Here is a 19,329-nt window from a genome sequence, read left to right on the forward strand (position 1 = left end):
GTTAATTTATAGCAGATGTGTCATATTGTATATAAATGTTCAGAAACTTCATAGGTTAAAACAACATTTCTTTGAATTGTAGATTTACTATTTCCCTGATGAAGGCAGGAAGACACTGCCGAAATGCATTGGATTCTCATGTGAAATAAGAGAAACATTTTCATGAAAAATAAATGAAATACACATGAACAATGGATTAAGAACTTTATTTTTCAACATAAAATTTGGATACTAGAGAAACAGAGAATTTAGAGCTGAATCAGCACAAACCGGTGCCCGGGGGGACAGCTACACCCAACCAGGTATAGCTGCTACCAGAGGTTCTACAGATATCACTCCAGACGGGGAGAGAGCCCCGGAGGCACGAAAAATACGAATACTTTCCAGTTAGAACCGCGGTGCTCTGTCCTACACTTACAGTTCACTAGTAGTTTGTACATAAGGAGAGTCTACATACCAGGGTGAAGTCCAGGAATCTGTTGTCTGCTTTTCTCTCAGGACACCTCTTGAAGAGGCCCAGGCGGCAAATCTCGATCAAGTGAAGTTGGCGTCAGTTCCGGGTCTTTCTAGGTCTGCTGTCAAAAGAAAACAAAATTGTGTTATGATTGAGCAGCTCCATACCTTGTGTCGAAAGTCTGCATCATCTAAGGCCCATCGTGGGCAGCTCTGATCAGTAGCATGGCATTCAGCTTATGAGGCTTGAGGTACCTAATGTGCATGCACTTGAACTGAGTGAATTTGAAACGTGTGATGGCACATGTAGGTATAGATATGTTCTAGAATTTTTTTCCCATTCCTTTCCCCATAAGCATCTGCCGATAATAGTTTCCCATCTGCTACGCAGTGTTAATGGAGATCATTAGATGTCATGGCTAGCATTGTTTTGTAAAGCCATGGTATCAATGTACCAGGAAGCATGAGGACCGCAGACGCCACCGTCCCATAGATCAATAATTGAGTGTATTACACTCGGTCATCTATTCCTCCAAGGTTCCGAAGAGGCCCTCTGAGTAGCTGTCTCCCAATGTCAGTGTCAATGCTCTCTCTTATTTGAGGGGCTGTAAGGTATCCCTCTCTGGCTTTTAATAGGTCCCCTAGTAGCAATGCTGGGCCATAAATTGTATGGCTTCCCGTTCTTCCCATGGTACCTCTCTAGCATCTGAGAGCAATGCTAAGCAGTTTTTGTTTCTGAGTGGGCATCATCTTCACTCACAGGATTAGTGCTAATAGCATCCCCTAAGAGTCCAACTCAGCAAATTCCCCAACTTTGGCCAACTCGATGGCCACCAACCAGAGGACTAGTCACTGCAGCTGCACCACCAGATAGTAGATCTCATAATCGGGGCCCCTAGGCCCCCCTATTTATGGGTCATAGAAGTATAAGCAAAGACACGCTGTTGCACAGCCAATTACAAATTCGATCTCTGAGCAACAAATTGAGGGCTCTGAATAAAGCCCCTGCTATCCAGATTGGGAAATTGGTTAAGTAATATAGGCATCGGGGTAGAATATTTATCTTTGACAGTGCCATTTAAGCCAGGATGAGAAGACAGAATGTTCGCCAAAAGACCACATTTCCCCTCAAACTGCACAGAACGATTTCCCTTCTGCATATCAGTATCAGAGTGATATACCTGTAATTCCAGGTACTTGAACAGTCTGGGTTCCCACTGGATCCTCAGATGCTGCACCTGTCCTGGAAGGTCCTTCAATTTCAGGGATACCAGAAATGAATATGTTTTACTCCAGTATCAATGGGTTAAGGGTTCCTAGGGACAACTCTACCCGCCTTTTCAGTAGTTCTTGTATGCCTCCCTGTAAATAGGACTAATCTGCCATGGGCAAAGGCATTTTTAAGCTTCTGAAAGTCTTTGGCAACACTAAACTTTGGCACTGAGGGCTGGGGGTGTGTGTAGGAGTGTCATAGGAAATTCACTAGTCTCTTGCGACATCTAGAACTAAAGTTCAGTTTTAAGGCGATACTGTACCCACAACAAACCCACAGACAGATGTGAGGTAGGAAAAAAGCAGGGTCCTTCTACGTCAGACAGGGGATACAGAAGAATTGTCCTGGCATCCTGTTTTCTTCCTTTCAAGTGAGCCCAAGTGGTACAGTGGCTCAACAGACCTATGAGGCAGGATTTGACAGCGTGGTGTCAACAGGATGCAAATAACCCCCAATCTGGATATTCTGTGTGTTGGGCCTGCGATGCGCAAGCCCAGAACAAAGGGGGTAGCTTGGCTCAAGTGTCAAGGCAGTGAAGGCTGTAGTGCTAAGCCGGCTCTGACCCAATAATAACCCCCTGCACAGTCACACCAAAAAGAAGAACACCACACCACTGCTGTAGAAAAATACGATTCCTTTATATAAAAGTTCTCTGCTGTAAATAGGGATCAATTGGGGAAGCACATTCACATTTCCTTTGTTACAGCACTCTGGGATTCAGGTTGAGAATAAATACAGTAAATAGGACTTCAGGAACACTGGTGTTGCATAAATATTAGGAATAGCTCTATCAATAAATAAAATGAATATCAGGTTTATATATCACCAATACATGGAATAATAAAGCCTGGTTCATTTAAATGCATAACCACATTTTCATTCTGGTATCGCTGCCACCAATTAAATAAATCAGGAAGTTTACATTTGCAAGCTAAACCCACTTTGAAAAGGATAACAGTACTTGTGGAATCATGGGGAATGCATGCGGGCTTCTATGGATTCACGGTGCACTGGGGACTCTTTTATGTTCACGCGGGGCCCATGCACGTGTACCTAAAGACAAGGAAACACGGTAAATATGACATTTGGCCCTCCGCTGCCACCGGGGAAGGACGTCCGCTTGCCGGTGTGGTTTACTTGAGCCTACGGCAATATCGCAGGCACCAGGGTAGCACAGTTCGAAGTCAGTAGACGAACGAACGGCTGCCAGCGGGGTCACTCAGTCTCAGCGCTCGCTCAAATCAATGCCGGTGCATAGTTCCTTGATAACGCGGCACCCCTCCAGGGGAAACAACCCACCTCACTACGGCTGCATTCGAATAGCGATTCAGTCGGGGCACAGCACTTCCTACGCCAGCATCAGGGTTCTCAGGGGCTTCACGGACCTCCCTCCGACTTCCTCATACGGGGGCTGGTCCCGCCCACGGCAACAGTTTCCTGGGTCTCAGGGAAAGGGCAGGGACGCTAATCCCGCCCAATGAAGGCCGGCCTCTCCCCGCCCCGGCGCACCACCTTACCTTCGATCACTGCACAACCAGGAAGCGCGCAACGCCGGTGGGGCTCGGAGACGTCCGAGTCCCCCGCGATAGGCGCTATTCACAAAGGGGGCACTGTGGAAGGTCGCGACTCGCCTTTTCTTCACGACTTCGCCACCTGGGGGGGGGCGGGGAGGCACATAAACTTGGCCACAGTCTTTTGGGGCAATGAGGCACTAGCTGGGCAGGCGCTGTAGGCGCAAGGTTACTGGAACACGCCTGACTGGAACGCCAGTCAGGAATCAGGCTATTAACCCTTGCCACTCTACTGCCTGTGCTCTCAGCCACCTCAGGGGTCAGCAGGGCAGGTGTCACTCTGGTGTCAAGTCTGGAACCTGAATTACATCTAAAATGGCCGCCAGGGACTGGGCTTTATATAGCCAGTGCCCTGAGGTACTGGCACGAGCCAGAAGGTTCTAGAACCTTCCCTGGCTGTGTCAATGGCATGGCACTTTTGAGGTGTCTTTTGGTAACTCAGAGCCACCGTACGGGGGCTCTGGAGCAGCCATTTTGTGTACCTGAGGAAAGTTATGAAATTCCTGTCAGGAAAGCGCGCCAACCAGAAAGGGCGCCAAAACCTCAAAAGGTCAGGGTTTAAGGAGGCTCCAATGGGAGTCACTCACATGAGGGAAATATGTGTCCACCATTTTAAGGTTAAACACACACAGGTTGCCAACCTCAGTTTTCATGTCCACAGGTTTCGCCAGGCGCCTTGTACATAGGTGCCAGAAACCTTGTGAGCAACTGGGTGTCAAGGAACACCTAGCCCCATGAAACAACACACAAAAAGGTCCTGGTAGACAAATAAAAAGCGGCACATTTTGGGAGGTTCAGGGGAACAAAAGAAATCATATTGGTGAGGGGACTCTCAGAAGCAGACGGGTCCAACACTGTGGAATTCAGGGGAGTCGCCTCTGGCCATTCATACAAGCCTATTGTTTGCTCCTGGTAAGAATGTCAAATGTCTTTCACACAATGGCCAGGCTTGAGCATAGGTTGGGAGTTGGCAAAAGCTATGGTTTACAATTCATTTGAAAATTACTTTATTCAAGTAATACAATATTAATCATAAAAGTTACAGACATACATATCAGCAATTGGTCAATTTTCTTGTTCCTAGAGACGCACATAAAATTTACACTAAAACAGATTAAAGGATCAGACAACATTTGCAAAAAATGTAACGTAGGGCGACATTGTCTAAAATCACATTTAAGTAAAAGAGGAAATAAAAACCTTTTACGGTGATTACAATAAAATTTACAAAAGAAGTAGATGTGGAAATCAGTTTGTAGCGAAAGGTCATCGCAGGGGAAGCATGTGAGATCATTACTGGAATAAATACCAGCCGGGTAGCCCAGCATACACGGGATATAATTTAGGCAAAATCGTAACAGAATAAATATGTGCCGTGGGATTGATACAAGCTCCAAATAGGAGGGTATCCCTTCGACCTGCAGCGGACCCTCCAAATATTCCCTTATAGTAGGTTTATTATAAAGTGCATTCATTCTCGCATCATTGGAAAAGGCTAAAAAACTAGTTTTTAAAAGCTTTTTTGAAACAGATACACAATTTCCCGGTGACTCAAACAAACTCCCAGAGGCTAGGGTGTATAGGGTATTTTTCACGTATTGTAACCATAGGATATTCTCAGTATGTTCCATGGCTAAATAGTCAGTTATTATTTGTTAGGAGAGGGGCACAGTAACTCTGGACCATACTGAGTGCCAGAGAAGGAAAGGGGCTACCTTGATCTGGTCAGTTATATAGGGGATTTTTAGCTCTTTATGTAGTTTAAAATTGGGACAGCTACTGGAGAGACTCAACATAGATTTTCAGAAACTATCCACTATTACTTGTAGCTCCTTTCTTTAACAAGACCCACACTCCAGCACCATATGCTTCTACAGCACTAGATTTGGCCTCATACACTTTCCTTACAATAACTGGGTGTCTTGTTCCCAATTTTTTTTTAAAAAGAGCGTATTGCATTAGTACTCTTTTCCAGCATCATACCTTGTTTCGCCACCATGTTCTCTCAAGATACTCAATAGTCAAAGGTAACCCCTAAATAGGAGACTAGATCTGTCTGTACCACTTTACGATTCGAAATAAAGAATGCAGGAGGTTTTTCTGCTTTTTTCCTCCGATTAATACAAATGACTTGGATTCATTTGTATGAAGGTCCAGACTTTCCATGAATTCTACATAATTATTCAACAAGTTCTGGAGCGATCTTCCAGTGCGTGCCATTAAAACTGCATCATCTGCATACAATAAAATTGGAATGCACATCTTATTTACTCTGGATACATCTAAAGTCAATTCAAGCAGTTAGGACTCCGCCCCATTAGTATAAAGTGAAAACAGAAAGAGGGCGAGTACGCACCCTTGGCGAACCCCTCTCATGAATGGGAACCATCTGGTGCATTCACGCTGGGAGCCATACCTTACTCAAGCATCACTCCTCACAAACAGTTGTCTAATGAAGTTATTTATTACACTATCTATCCCCCTGTCTCTCTTTATCTTCCATAAATGTGAGAAACACAGACGAAAGCTGCGCTAAGGTCCATAAAGGCCTGGTAGAGATTGCCTTGCTTAGCTTGGGTGTACTTCGCTATAAGCAAGTTCAGATTCAGGCACTAATATTGGGTACCTCTACCTTTTCTAAATCCATATTGTGCCGGGATTAGGATGTTATTTGCCAAAGCCCATGCCTCTAATCTATTTAGTAGCACTCTTCCCATAAGTTTGGCAGTGCTGTCAAGGAGGGAAATTGGCCTATAGTTTCTGGGGTCTAATTCGTCCCTTTTTTTATACATTGGGAATAAAACTGCTTTGTGCAAAGAGACCGGAGGTCCCTCTTTGGCTATGGCATTAAATGTATTAGTAAGCAAAGGGCCCCACAGGTCTGGGCAATCTGTAAATAAATCTATTGGGGTGCCATCTATGCCGGGAGCCTTATTACTGGAACATTGAGCTAAGGCTGCCCCTATCTCTGTGTTATTAAAAATAAGGGAGTAATATATGGTTGGTTGCGCTCATCTCCCCTCCGTTCTGGATGCAATTTTCAAACTGTTAAACATTGTGCTAAGGTGCTCCACCCATGAATCCTCATCCACATGTGTGTCCAGATTAGGATTGGAGCTTTGTTTTAGAAATGGCACATTTACCATTAACCAGAAGTCCCTCGTATTGTTTGTAACTGTAGCTTTCAGTAATTTATCACCAAGCCTCTTCTTTCAATATCTTTAACTGTACTTCCTGGCCTTAAAATAACTCTGCCGGGCTTGTTTCACCAGTGCGGGATTTTTGGAACACTCTTGAGGGATCGATGTGAGTGGGAAAGTGCCTTAGTGCTGATAGATTTTTAAACACTGTGGCATCTATGTATTGTTTTTAACTTCTCACCTTTTCACTTTGGCGTGCTGCTCCCAGCACCAATTTTACCAGTCCCTGGTCCACCGCAGTGTGTGCTGCTTGTGTGGAGGGACGTGGCTCCGCCCTCCTCTACACATTTCCGCTACCGGGGCATATTTAAACAGCAAGCTTGTCCGGCCGCGCAGGCACGCCAAAGGCAAGCCCGCCTGCGCCCGTCCACGGCAGGCCAGCACCAGACGCCAGACACGCTGACAATTTTGGGAAATTACATCTTACCTATACCCAGAAAGAGTTGCTAACAGTTAGAACATTGTCCAGAACTTGCCTAGTCCATGGGTTGGAGGCTTTAGAGGGTCCCTTCAGCTGCAAACAGTGTGGGTTTACATCTATTACCCCAGCAGTCATGCACGATTAACCTCCTCCCCCAGGCAAACGTTTGACAATTTTTCACCTGAACTGCCGTTCATTGGTCTAACACTGCACTGATGTCTATGACCTTCTTGAAACCGAATCGCTGGATACCCTGTTCTTAACTGAGACCTGGCTCTCTCAAGACTCGGTGATGATTCCAGGGCTGGGTCCTTCATACCCTTAATAGAGACAGAAGAGGCGGGGGCATTGCGGCTATTGTGAAAACCGGCTACTCCTGCTCCTTTACTAAACAGCCCATTTTGGGCTGCGAACGTGCCTGTTTCAAAATCTCCTTTAATTCCAACTACACCATGACTGGGCTACTGATATATTGCCCACTGGGCCCATCTAAAGCCTTTAGGGAAGCATTCAGTGATACAGTCTGCACTTTGGCGGCCAATTCTTCTAATTTCACGGTCTTGGGAGATCTGAACTTACACTTTGATAACCAATCTGATGTGGATGTGGCGAACTTGACGGCGGACTTAGAGGCCTGTCAGTTGGACCAGCGGGTTTCTGGTCCTACGCGCTCGGCTGGTCACCTGCTGGATCTGTTTTTCACCAACATTCTGTCCCTTACGGTTCAACCGCCGGTACATATGGCCTGGTCGGACCATTTCTTGGTCCCTTTGTCTATTCAGAGTATAGCTCCTAAGCACAAATTAGACAACCCCCACTCTTTTAAAGGCCCTTGGCATAAGCTAAATTAGGATCAATTCCAAGCTCTTCTCTTGAGCTCCGCTCCGGTGTGAGGAGCAATGAGAACTGTTACGATGCTAGCGAGGGTGGTATCTATGAACCGTAAATAACGAGATTAATAGGTGTACGCATTTTCGCTACGCTACTTAGAAGGGTTCGTCTTATTTACAGGTTTCTTCATTTTTACCCTCGGGTTCCATTTTAGATACGGCATCCATTTTGTCTCTTGCCCTCACGTAGTCAGCGAACAGACAAATGTCCGCCTCATGACCCTGTGGTTCCCGAGACTGGGGGATGACACGGCAGAGACAGATGTCTCCGCAGCTGGGTAATCTTCCCACGTTGGCCTATTGTTTCAGCCTTGCATGCGCTCGGCTCGAATCCTTTGATCCTGGGATTACTCTTCCGATACAACCTCCACACTCCTTCTCCTTCTGTTGTCTGACTTCCTTGCACCTGTTCCTGTCTCTTACTCTCGTCCTTTTACAACTAGAGTGGAATGTGCATAGCAGCAGGATAATGTGCTTTTACAGTTGGGAACCGACAAATGTTACTGTGATTATGTTCCGGGTTTCCGACACCATGAATGAAGCCTTTTAAGTTTATTGTGGGAACTGAGTTGTAACCTTTTGTTCGTTACGTTATTGAATGCTGAAAATGTGTATAAAAGGAGCGACGCACATTTGCAATTTGAAGCAGGCTCTTGGAACCTACACTCAGTTGTACTTCCCATGACTTTTGCATCCCTGCAGTAATAAACGCTGATCTTTGACGCCGAAGGAAGTGTCCCGTGTCTCTGTCACTTGTGCGCCGAACAGGTATCCTACAAAGGTTTAAGGTGTTGTCCCCTGGCACCGCTGGTACTTAAAAGTCCAGTCCTTCAGTTGGCGCCCAACGCGGGGCGACATCAGCGGTACCGGTCCAAATCCTGACGATTGCGAGGAACTTCGTGTGAAATCTCCGAGGAAAAGGTGCACCCCGCTTCATCGATCCTGTTGTCGAAATAAGTGGTCCAAAGATTTTTTCCGCGAAGATTCCCGCCTCCTGACGGCTGCAACGGATCGATGCTCTGACTGTCAACCTGTTTTGGTGCCTGGCATAGTCCTTTGTATGGCGAGACGATAGACGGGCCTTCCTGGTGACGCCATCGAGCTCTCAGTTAAGTATTTGTGGGTTGCTCCCAGTCCTTAGTTGTTGGTGCTTAGTTGTTTGCATGGTTCCATTGCATTTGTGGTGCTTAGTTGTTGGTCCTTAGTTGTTATTTGACAGTTGCAATTGCCAAAAACCGAGGGTTTTGTCTTTCACGAAGATTTAGTACTTTGGTAACCTTTGAAGTTTGATACTTGGTTAGTGTGCACAATGCCTAGCCGTAGTGGTTTCATTGGTTTCTTCAAATGTTGCAACAAGGATTCCCGGTTGGAGGACTCGTGTCCGATACCTCCAGCTGGTACTCCGATATATGAGCTCTATAGTCGACATGGTGTGGGCCCTATTATATATAGTGACTGTTGGGTCCGTTATACGAGAAAGGATGGTGTCCTTAGTTGGCCACCACACGGAAGTTTTGAAATGGAGATTTTAGATAATCTAGAAACTAAATTATTTAAGAAGAAAGCTAGGCCAGCTATGTTTGATTCCCTTCGTTTGTGGCGTAAAGAGGCCAAACAGAAGGAAATCAAACAGCTTAAAAAGAATCGTAAAGAAGGTATCGTCCCGATAATGCAAGTTGTACAACAATGTCAGCGAGATAAAGAAGAAAAAGAAATAGAAGTTTCTACTAGACTACATCACATGAGAATAGACAAATGTTATCCGGTATTATCAACTAGTCTTGATAAAACAGAAGAGGACTCGAAGGAGGATCCTCTGTTAGCGTATTTGATGAAATCGCCACCTCCTTATGCACAGGGTGCTACAGCCCCTGTAGTTCCCCCTGTAGTTCATCCTGTAGCTCCTCCTGTAGTTCCTCCTGTAGTTCCAGCGGCTGCTGGTCAGCCTGTTGTTGGTCCTGCGTTTGTCCTACCACCTGGTCCTATTCCTACTGCTCCTTTGCCTGTACCCCCTCAGTCAATTGTTCCTGTTACCTCAGCCGTCCCGGCTACCTCTGCTGCCCCTACGTTCACTTCTAATGTTGTTGCTCCTGTTCTTTTTTCTCCTTCTGTTCGTAATCGTATCCCTAATACTGTCACTACTCTTTACTCCCCACTTTCTGGATCGTTATTTCGACCCGATGTCTCTGAAACTCCTCAGAGGCGCAGTCAAATCCCTGGTGGAAGGGAGAGTGCCACGTTGGTAACTATGGCGCGTAGATGGATAAGACACCCTGCTAACTACCCGCCGCGCGTGGTCTTTGATACGTTTTCTCAGTTTAATGAGCCCACTCAAAGATTTGTGTTTGAAGAAATGTGCAACTTTTTGAGAGAAGAATGGTATAATGATGATTTAGATAATGTGCCGCCCGATATGACTGAACTTCAGAGTCAATTTTCGAACGGCATGATTGTAGGTGGAGATGTACGACGTGCATTAGAGCGATTATTAGCCTTACGGCGCACGGTGTTTTCTCGAGTGTCGTTTGATGACGATTCCGATACTCAGAAAACAAACTCTGGTCAGTATCCTATGAGAGAGGTTCCGCCAGTGTACATGCCAGGTGACCCGCAAGCTAATCCTGTGATTCCGCCATACTTTCAGAGAGTTTGGATACACCTCCCATGGAAGCGATCAGAAGTTTTGCAGGTGAAACAATCTTTACCTGATCCACGCAAGAATCTGGCAGGTTATTATAAGGAGTTGTCTCAACTGGTAGACGCTACTGTTATGAATCTTGCGGACATCGACATGCTGTTTGGCAATGTCGTACCACAACCGATTTGGGCGAAAATTCGGCAAGAGAATCATTTAGTTGAGTTAGGTGGTGACTGGGCTACACTAGTAGCGGCAGATGGACGACAAGTTGGTGGGTCTAAGCCTGAGCAGCTAATTACGGAGCTGCCTCAGAAAATCATTACACTTATGAAAACGCTCATGCCAGCGATGAAGGTAAATTGGGATAAATTAGCAGCTTGTAAGCAAAAGAAGGACGAGAGTGTCTCCGATTTCTTTACCAGATTCGAAGAGGCATTTGTCGATCATAGTGGTCAGGATATGGGCACCGAGGGAGGCCAACGGTTATTTGTTGACAAATTTGTATTGAATTTGTTGCCTGAGCTATGCAACAAATTGAAAAATTCAGAAAGTGCTTGGGCGGTTTCAACTACTGCTCAAATATTAGCGACAGCTCAATACTATGAGAATAGGGAAAAGGAAGAAAGTGATCGTTCAGACAAGAAAACGAAGGAGCTTAAAACGAAGGTTCTGTTACAGCAAGCGTATCCTCCAAGTTCAAATCAAAATGATTCTCAACAGTAATATCGACCACAATTACAATCTTCCAGGATGCAGTCACGATCTGACTTCTCCGACTTTAGATCTACGCTTGGGTATAATCAGTGTGCATATTGTAGAAGAGAGGGTCATATAAAATATGATTGCCCAGCTTTGCGTGACCGGCTTAACGGTGTGTCGGCACGAGGGGGTCGTGGTGGTCCTCAACAAGCACCCCGAGGTAGAGGCCGCGGTGCCCCTCAAAATCAAAATCATGAGCGCCCTCATACCCCATCAGACGCGAATAATTATTTTGACCAACGAAATGCGAGGTCCGATAAATCAGCACAGTATCATGTGGACGATTATTACGTCGAACATGAGATTGATGCAGGTAACCACTACTAGGACAGCCACCGACAGAGAGAGGGAGTAGTATCAGTTCCGGTTGATCTGAGTGGGCCTTACGTCGCAGTTGCTACATCTGGCGTAGTTGAGCCTTTTCTGTTAGACACTGGTGCAACGAAAAGTTCCATCATGCATTCGAAACTCCCTGGCGCACCTTTGTCCGGCTTAACAAATGTTTCCATTGGATTCTCTGGCGCCCCTGTTAGCAATCCTGTCTCTAGCCCTTTGTCCCTTACGATTGGTACTCATGAGCTAGAGGCCCCATTGATTTTATCTACTGGTTGTGGTGAGAATCTTTTGGGCTTGGATCTGTTAAAACGGTTATATGCGACTTTGTACTGCTCTCCTGCGGGAGTGGAGCTTACATTAGGTCAGAGAACGATCTCTCCTATGTACTTATCAATTGATAAGTTCCCACCGGAATTGAGTTCCCTTCCTGCGTCGTTATGGGCTACGGGTCCCAATGATGTAGGCTTATTGAACATCCCACCTTATGTGGTTCAGTTGAAATCGAACGTGCGTTTCCCACGTATACCACAGTATCGTATCTCTTTTGATGGTGAGCGAGCACTATTAGCGATCATTTATGACCTGATCGCAAAAGATGTCATTGAAGAAACTCGAGGCAATGTGTGTAATAGTCCTGTGTTACCAATTTTGAAACGCACCGATCCAACTAAACCTCCTGTATACCGCTTTGTAATTGATTTACGAGAAGTAAATAAAATCGTGATTCCCCAGTTTCCTGTGGTGCCTGACATCTCGGCTTTGTTGACCCTGATTCCGGCTTCGGCCTCCTGGTTCACGGTAATCGACCTAAAGAATGCTTTCTTTAGTATTCCGATCGCTGAGGAAAGCAGAGACCTATTCGGATTTTCACTGGGTGGCCGCAGTTTTAGATTTAAACGCGCACCACAGGGCTACTGTGAGAGTCCATCGATCTATAGCCAAGCACTTAAAAGTCAGCTTGATGCATTTGTGTTGCCGACAGGCACAGCCTTAGTTCAATACGTTGACGACCTATTAGTGGCAGCTGATACAGAGGCTATTTGCAAAACCTCTACAGTATCATTGTTGCAGCACCTATGTGACTTACATCACAAGGTGTCACCTTCTAAGCTACAATATTGTTGTCAAGAAGTAACCTACTTAGGTCACTTACTGTCAAAGGATGGGAGAAGGTTGACCCCAGAGAGAATTGCAGCGATTGCTCGAATGACTGTGCCAAAGACTCAGAGAGATGTACGTGCCTTTCTAGGTATTACGTCATACTGCAGACAATGGATTCCAAATTTTTCATTGTCGGCGAAACCATTGATAGCCCTTACGTGCAAGGATGTTTCATCTCCTTTGCCATGGACTGAAGAGTGTCAGAAAAGTTTTTCTGAATTGCGTGATGCGTTGTGTTCGGCTCCTGTGTTGGGTACTCCTGATTACAATAAGCCGTTCACACTTTATGTTCACGAGAGGGACGGTTGTGCGTTGAGTGTTCTGACACAACAATTTGGCGACAAACAGCGTCCATGCGCATATTTTTCTTCGACCTTAGACCCCGTAGCTAGAGCCTTGCCGAGTTGTTTGAGAGCAACAGCGGCAGCTGCGGCGTCCATTCGACAGTCCGCAGGTCTGGTCATGGATAATATGCTCACGGTGATGGTCCCGCATGCAGTCGACACTCTCTTGAACCGAACGAAAACTCAACATTTGACGAGCGCAAGGTTGTCTGGATATGAGTTGACGTTATTGGCAAGTCATATACGGATAAAACGGTGTAATGTGTTGAATCCAGCAACGTTGTTGCCGATCGACATGGAATTAAGTGATGTAACACCACATGATTGCTATTTGAGAACTGAAGAAGAGACGAAGGGTCGTATTGACCTGAAAAACACTCCATTGGTAGATCCCGATGGTACCTTGTATGTGGATGGTTCATGTTTTAAGTTACCAAATGGTGATGTGACGACTGCGTATGCTGTAGTAACATTGAGTACGGTTGTGGAATCTGCGAGATTGAGTCAGAATTCGGTCCAAGCGGCTGAGTTGATCGCCTTGACGAGAGCGTGTGTGTTATCCAGAGGGAAGCGGGTGAATGTGTTTACAGACAGCCAGTATGCTTTTGGTGTGGCGCATAGTTTTGGTCGATTGTGGAGAGAAAGAGGATTTTTGACGTTGCATGGTACGAAGATTCAACACGGACAGCTTGTGAATGACCTTTTGGACGCACTTACATTGCCTAAAGAGGTGGCAATAATCAAATGTAGTGCGCATCGGAAGGTGACGGATGATGTTGGCCGCGGTAATGCGTTTGCTGATGAGATTGCGAAGGAGACGGCTAGAGATCTGACAAATCGAATGTACGTTGCGAATTCAGTAAGATGGCCAGCGGAGACTAGTATGTGTGAGGACACAGTTGAGAGTGTGAAGAAGATACAGGATGAAGCTACTGAGATGGAAAAGACTCAGTGGAAAGAAAGTACGGGAAAGTTAGACGAGAATGGATGTTGGGTTGATTTGTCGGAAAAGCAGAGATGGATGTTACCAGATGCATACGTGCTTGCTGTTGTTACTATGGCTCATGGTACATCACACATTAGTACGAAAGGCATATGTAAGTTGCTGTCGCCCGTATGGAAGAATGATGGAATTACTAAATGTGCGGAGAGAGTGGTTAAAAATTGCATGGTATGTTTGATGTATAATCCCGGCAAGGGCACCCCCACTCCACGTGGTCACTTTGCTCCTCCCACATGTCCCTTTGAAATTATTCAGTTAGACTTTATCCACATGGAGAGATACAATAATTTGAAGTTCGTCTTGGTTGTGGTTTGTGCGTTCTCCAGATGGATTGAGGCTTACCCCCTTAAGGATAATACTGCCCTGTCCACAGCAAAGGTTCTACTCAAAGAATATTTCCCCAGGTATGGAATGCCGCGGATTGTATGGTCAGAAAACGGAAGTGAGTTTGTGGGAAGTGTAATGAAGAGTGTATGTCGTGGTCTTGGCATAAATCAGAAGTTTCATAGTGCTAATCATCCTCAGTCTGCGGGTTTAGTGGAAAGGTATAATGGCACTCTGAAACTGAAACTTGCCAAAATCCAGGCAACGACTGGTCTATCATGGCCCGACGCTTTGCCTTTAGCTCTCTTATCGACCAGAGCGACTGTGCACTCTCGAGTAGGGCTCAGCCCATATGAGATTGTGTTCGGCCGTCCTGCGAACATTTGGGGAGTCCCGAGGCCTAAAGAATTTGACAGACTTGAATATCCAATGTTAATTGACTATCTCTATGATCTGACTGCTAAATTGAGTTTGATTCATCAACAGGTCTTTGAGGCTCTACCGACACAAACAGAGGGTCCTGGTCATCGGCTCCAACCTGGTGATTGGGTTCTTACCCGCAACTTTGGACGAAAACGAAATCTTGAGCCAAGGTTCGTGGGACCTTACCAGGTGTTGCTGGCAACGAGGACTGCGGTTCGGCTGGAAGGGAGAAAGCATTGGGTGCATGCCACCCACACCAAGAAAATTCCGCTCCCATTGCCAGCAGATAGTTGGATCAGAAAAGGACTCGGCTCGTCTGAAACTTACGTCCCTCTAAATTACGTGCCGTTTAGTGACGCGCAGCTCGTAGGAGATAACACAGTAAGACCCGACACCCCTGTTGAACCATCCGGAGTTAACCCTTTTTCAGCAACATTGAAAAATTCAAGTTCTGAACAATTGCGTGAACAATCGAACACTCCTTTGCCGTCTGATCCACTGTTTGAAGAGCAGACTCGCCCCGGAAGAAGTCGATACTTTCTTCGACCGCGCTAACAGACTAATAAATTATTTTTTTATTTTTTCGAATCTACATCACCTCTATTGTTGCCATAAAAATTGTGGACATTACATATATATATATATATATATATATATTGTGTACCTTTTTCCTTACAGCTAGGAGGCGTATATTGAATTCAACGGACTCTTGATTAAAAACCTTTTCATCTGGGTTAACCGTAAGGCCGTGCGGGTACTTCCTCCTGTTTAGCAGGTATCTGACACTAGGTCGATTACTTTTGTCGATTTCTGGGAACTCCTGGGGATTGATAATCGCTACTCAGAACAAAGTGCGTCAAGAACGTCACGGACGGTTTTTAGAAGATGGAGCCTTCTAAGCTGTTGGAAATTGAGAAAATGGTGGCGCAAAGATCCAAACTGCAGAAGACATTTCGAAAAAAATGTTTTTTGTTACAGGTTTTTATGTTGTTCCTAACTGTTTCTATGCTGCTGGTGGGTGCAGTATATTTTGGTTTTCAATCATTGCTGCCTTCTACTTTACCTACTCCTCCTTCTCTTGATTTAGCTTCTGTTTCCACTATGTCCCCACATTCCTTCCATCTTCTGCCCCAACATGAACAGGTCAGACGTGCGGAATTTATGAACAATTCTTTTCAGCATCAGTTAGTGATGAACACTACCAATTGTTGGGTATGTGGGTTAATGCCACATACCATGGATAAGGGTATTCCGTATTTTGTTCTTCCTTATAGCTCCCAGGGGTCAGCTCGAGCATTCCAGACCATGTTCCGTAGTGCCCCCATCGAGAGCCTCGCTCTGTAGACCTTGGTCCTGGCCCGTACCACAAGTCTTTGGCGATAGCCATTGCAGATTTAAATAGAGATATTTTTGACGCAACACTTATCCCAGAGGAAGAGGTGCGAGCTTATAAGGATCTGAGTGAGGTCGAGTATAGTACATCAGTGAATGATAGGCAGTTTAAAAGCTCATCTCCAATCTGGATCGTACCTCATCTCGGTCATTTCTGTCTGCAAGGTCTTGGTCGCAATCCGAGAGCTCAGCTTGGGAAGAGTGCTTGTGTTGATACTTACGTTTTACCAATGCTCTCTTCCCCTGTCTTTCTGACTGCCAAGGGTACCTATTTTGTATGTTATGATCGCGCATATACGTGGTTACCTCATGACTTCTCGGGTACCTGCTATATCGCGAATCTTTTGCCTCCGACTTTCACTGTTGCCTCAGATTATCACAAAACTAGAGTTGTGAGAGGTGTCATTCGTAAAGAAGATACTGCCGGTCAAGAAGCAGGAGATTTCTTTAAGGGTTTCCTACCGTTTTGGGGCCCTATGGTCAATAGCAGGAATCTGAGACAGTTAACTCGTGTAGTGGAAGCAACTGCTAACATAACTGCAAGCGCCCTTGGCAATCTGACAGCAGAGCTTCAAGCGGATAGGCTTATGACGCTGCAGAACCGTATGGTTCTAGACATAGTACTAGCAGACAGAGGTGGTGTGTGCAAGGTCATCCATTCAAGCTGCTGCATTTTCATACCTGATAACGCTCTAACGGTTTACCAAGCCATCTCGAAGTTGCATAAAATCTCAGAGTCCATACACGTGGACGAGGGAGATTGGACGCTTCTAGGATGGTTTTGGGGTCTGATGTCAACTTGGGGTTGGAAAATTCTGATGATTATAGGGGTTGTTGTGACGTTTCTGTTCACGTGTTGTCTTTGTGTGCAGTGTGGTCCTGCCTTATGTGGCCTTTGTGCTACAACGTGTATAAGAAGGCCATCTGTTACCGGCGAGACATTGATGAATAAGATGATGTTCCAGCAACACTTGAATGATCTGATGAATATCGAAATTGATTATGATTCCGACTAGTGCTTGCCTACATGAGGGCAAAAGGAGCGTCTGAGGAGCAATGAGAACCGTTACGATGCTAGCGAGGGTGGTATCTATGAACCGTAAATAACGAGATTAATAGGTGTACGCATTTTCGCTACGCTACTTAGAAGGGTTCGTCTTATTAACAGGTTTCTTCATTTTTACCCTCGGGTTCCATTTTAGATACGGCATCCATTTTGTCTCTTGCCCTCACGTAGTCAGCGAACAGACAAATGTCCGCCTCATGACCCTGTGGTTCCCGAGACTGGGGGATGACACGGCAGAGACAGATGTCTCCGCATCTGGGTAATCTTCCCACGTTGGCCTATTGTTTCAGCCTTGCATGCGCTCGGCTCGAATCCTTTGATCCTGGGATTACGCTTCCGATACAACCTCCACACTCCTTCTCCTTCTGTTGTCTGACTTCCTTGCACCTGTTCCTGTCTCTTACTCTCGTCCTTTTACAACTAGAGTGGAATGTGCATAGCAGCAGGATAATGTGCTTTTACAGTTGGGAACCGACATATGTTACTGTGATTATGTTCCGGGTTTCCGACACCATGAATGAAGCCTTTTAAGTTTATTGTGGGAACTGAGTTGTAACCTTTTGTTCGTTACGTTATTGAATGCTGAAAATGTGTATAAAAGGAGCGACGCACATTTGCAATTTGAAGCAGGCTCTTGGAACCTACACTCAGTTGTACTTCCCATGACTTTTGCATCCCTGCAGTAATAAACCCTGATCTTTGACGCCGAAGGAAGTGTCCCGTGTCTCTGTCACTTGTGCGCCGAACAGGTATCCTACGAAGGTTTAAGGTGTTGTCCCCTGGCACCGCTGGTACTTAAAAGTCCAGTCCTTCAGTTGTTGCTGACCGTTTCTGACAAGGCTTATTTTGCCTTTTCAGATTGGATCAATCAGCCGTTGGACAAGCTGATTCCAGCCAAGTGGTCCCCCAATCGTATGTCAAAATCTAATTCATGGTACAATAAAAAATTAGCGTTGCTGCGAAAAAAATTGCAAAAAATGTGAAAGGTCTTGGAGGAAAGATTTTGATCCTCTATCTAGAGCTCATTATCGGAATGCAGTAAAGATCTATCACAAAGCAATCCATAATGAACGCGCTGCTTTTTATGCCAAGGAAATTAGTAACAGCACCAATCCTGCAAAGAGTATCTTTTCCATTGTTTCAGACCTAAAAAATCAGAAGGGGATGGTGGGCCCACTGAATACTTCGAATCAGCAATGTGAGGAGCTTGCCTTGTTCTTCTAACAAAACATCTATGAAGGCTTCCCCATCGCCCATTTGGACCACCCTGAATTATCCAGTAATGGCACGCTGATCACTTTAGAGGTTTTCCCTCAGATTGAAAAGGACCGGTTACTCGCTCTCTCTGCAAAAATTAAGTCAGGATCACCGGCTGACCCTTTTAAACCTGACCAATTTAGGAAAATTTTACCTATTATCTCTCCTCTTCTTGGTCAAGTGATCAACAAATCGCTCAGCTCTGCTGTTGTGCCTACAGCATGGAAACAAGCCAGAGTATTGCCATTGCTTTAAAAACCTTCTCTGGATGGCAAAAAGCTGGTGAACTTCAGGCCCATCTCACTGCTCTCTTGGACTGCTAAAATCGTGGAAGCATATATTAATTCCACTATTTCAGAGCACCTGACCAGCAATAATAGACTGGATCCTTCGCAAAATGGTTTTCGTCCCAGCCACGGCACAGAGTCAGCGCTTCTAGCGGTAGCAGGGCATCTCTGGGCAGCGTTGGACGCAGGACAGACATCGGCACTGATCCTTTTGGATCTCAGTGCTGCGTTCGATACTGTGTCCCATGTCATCCTGCTGCGCCGCATGGAAGAGGCGGGCATCGGTGGCCTTGCATTGAAGTGGCTAGGGTCATTTCCTTCTGACAGTACCTATCAGGTGATTGCCCCCCGTGCTCTTTATCTGCCTTTCCCATCAAGCAGGGTGTACCACAGGGTTCTTCTCTGAGTCCTCTGCTCTTTAATCTGTACGTACAACCTTTGGCGGTATTTGCCAAGAGCAGATGACTGACGGTGGTCTCATACGCCGATGACACGCAGCTGGTGGTAGCACTATCGAGCAACTCCAAGGAC

The sequence above is a fragment of the Lissotriton helveticus genome, chromosome 10, assembly GCF_964261635.1.
Source record: "Lissotriton helveticus chromosome 10, aLisHel1.1, whole genome shotgun sequence".
NCBI lineage: Eukaryota > Metazoa > Chordata > Amphibia > Caudata > Salamandridae > Lissotriton > Lissotriton helveticus.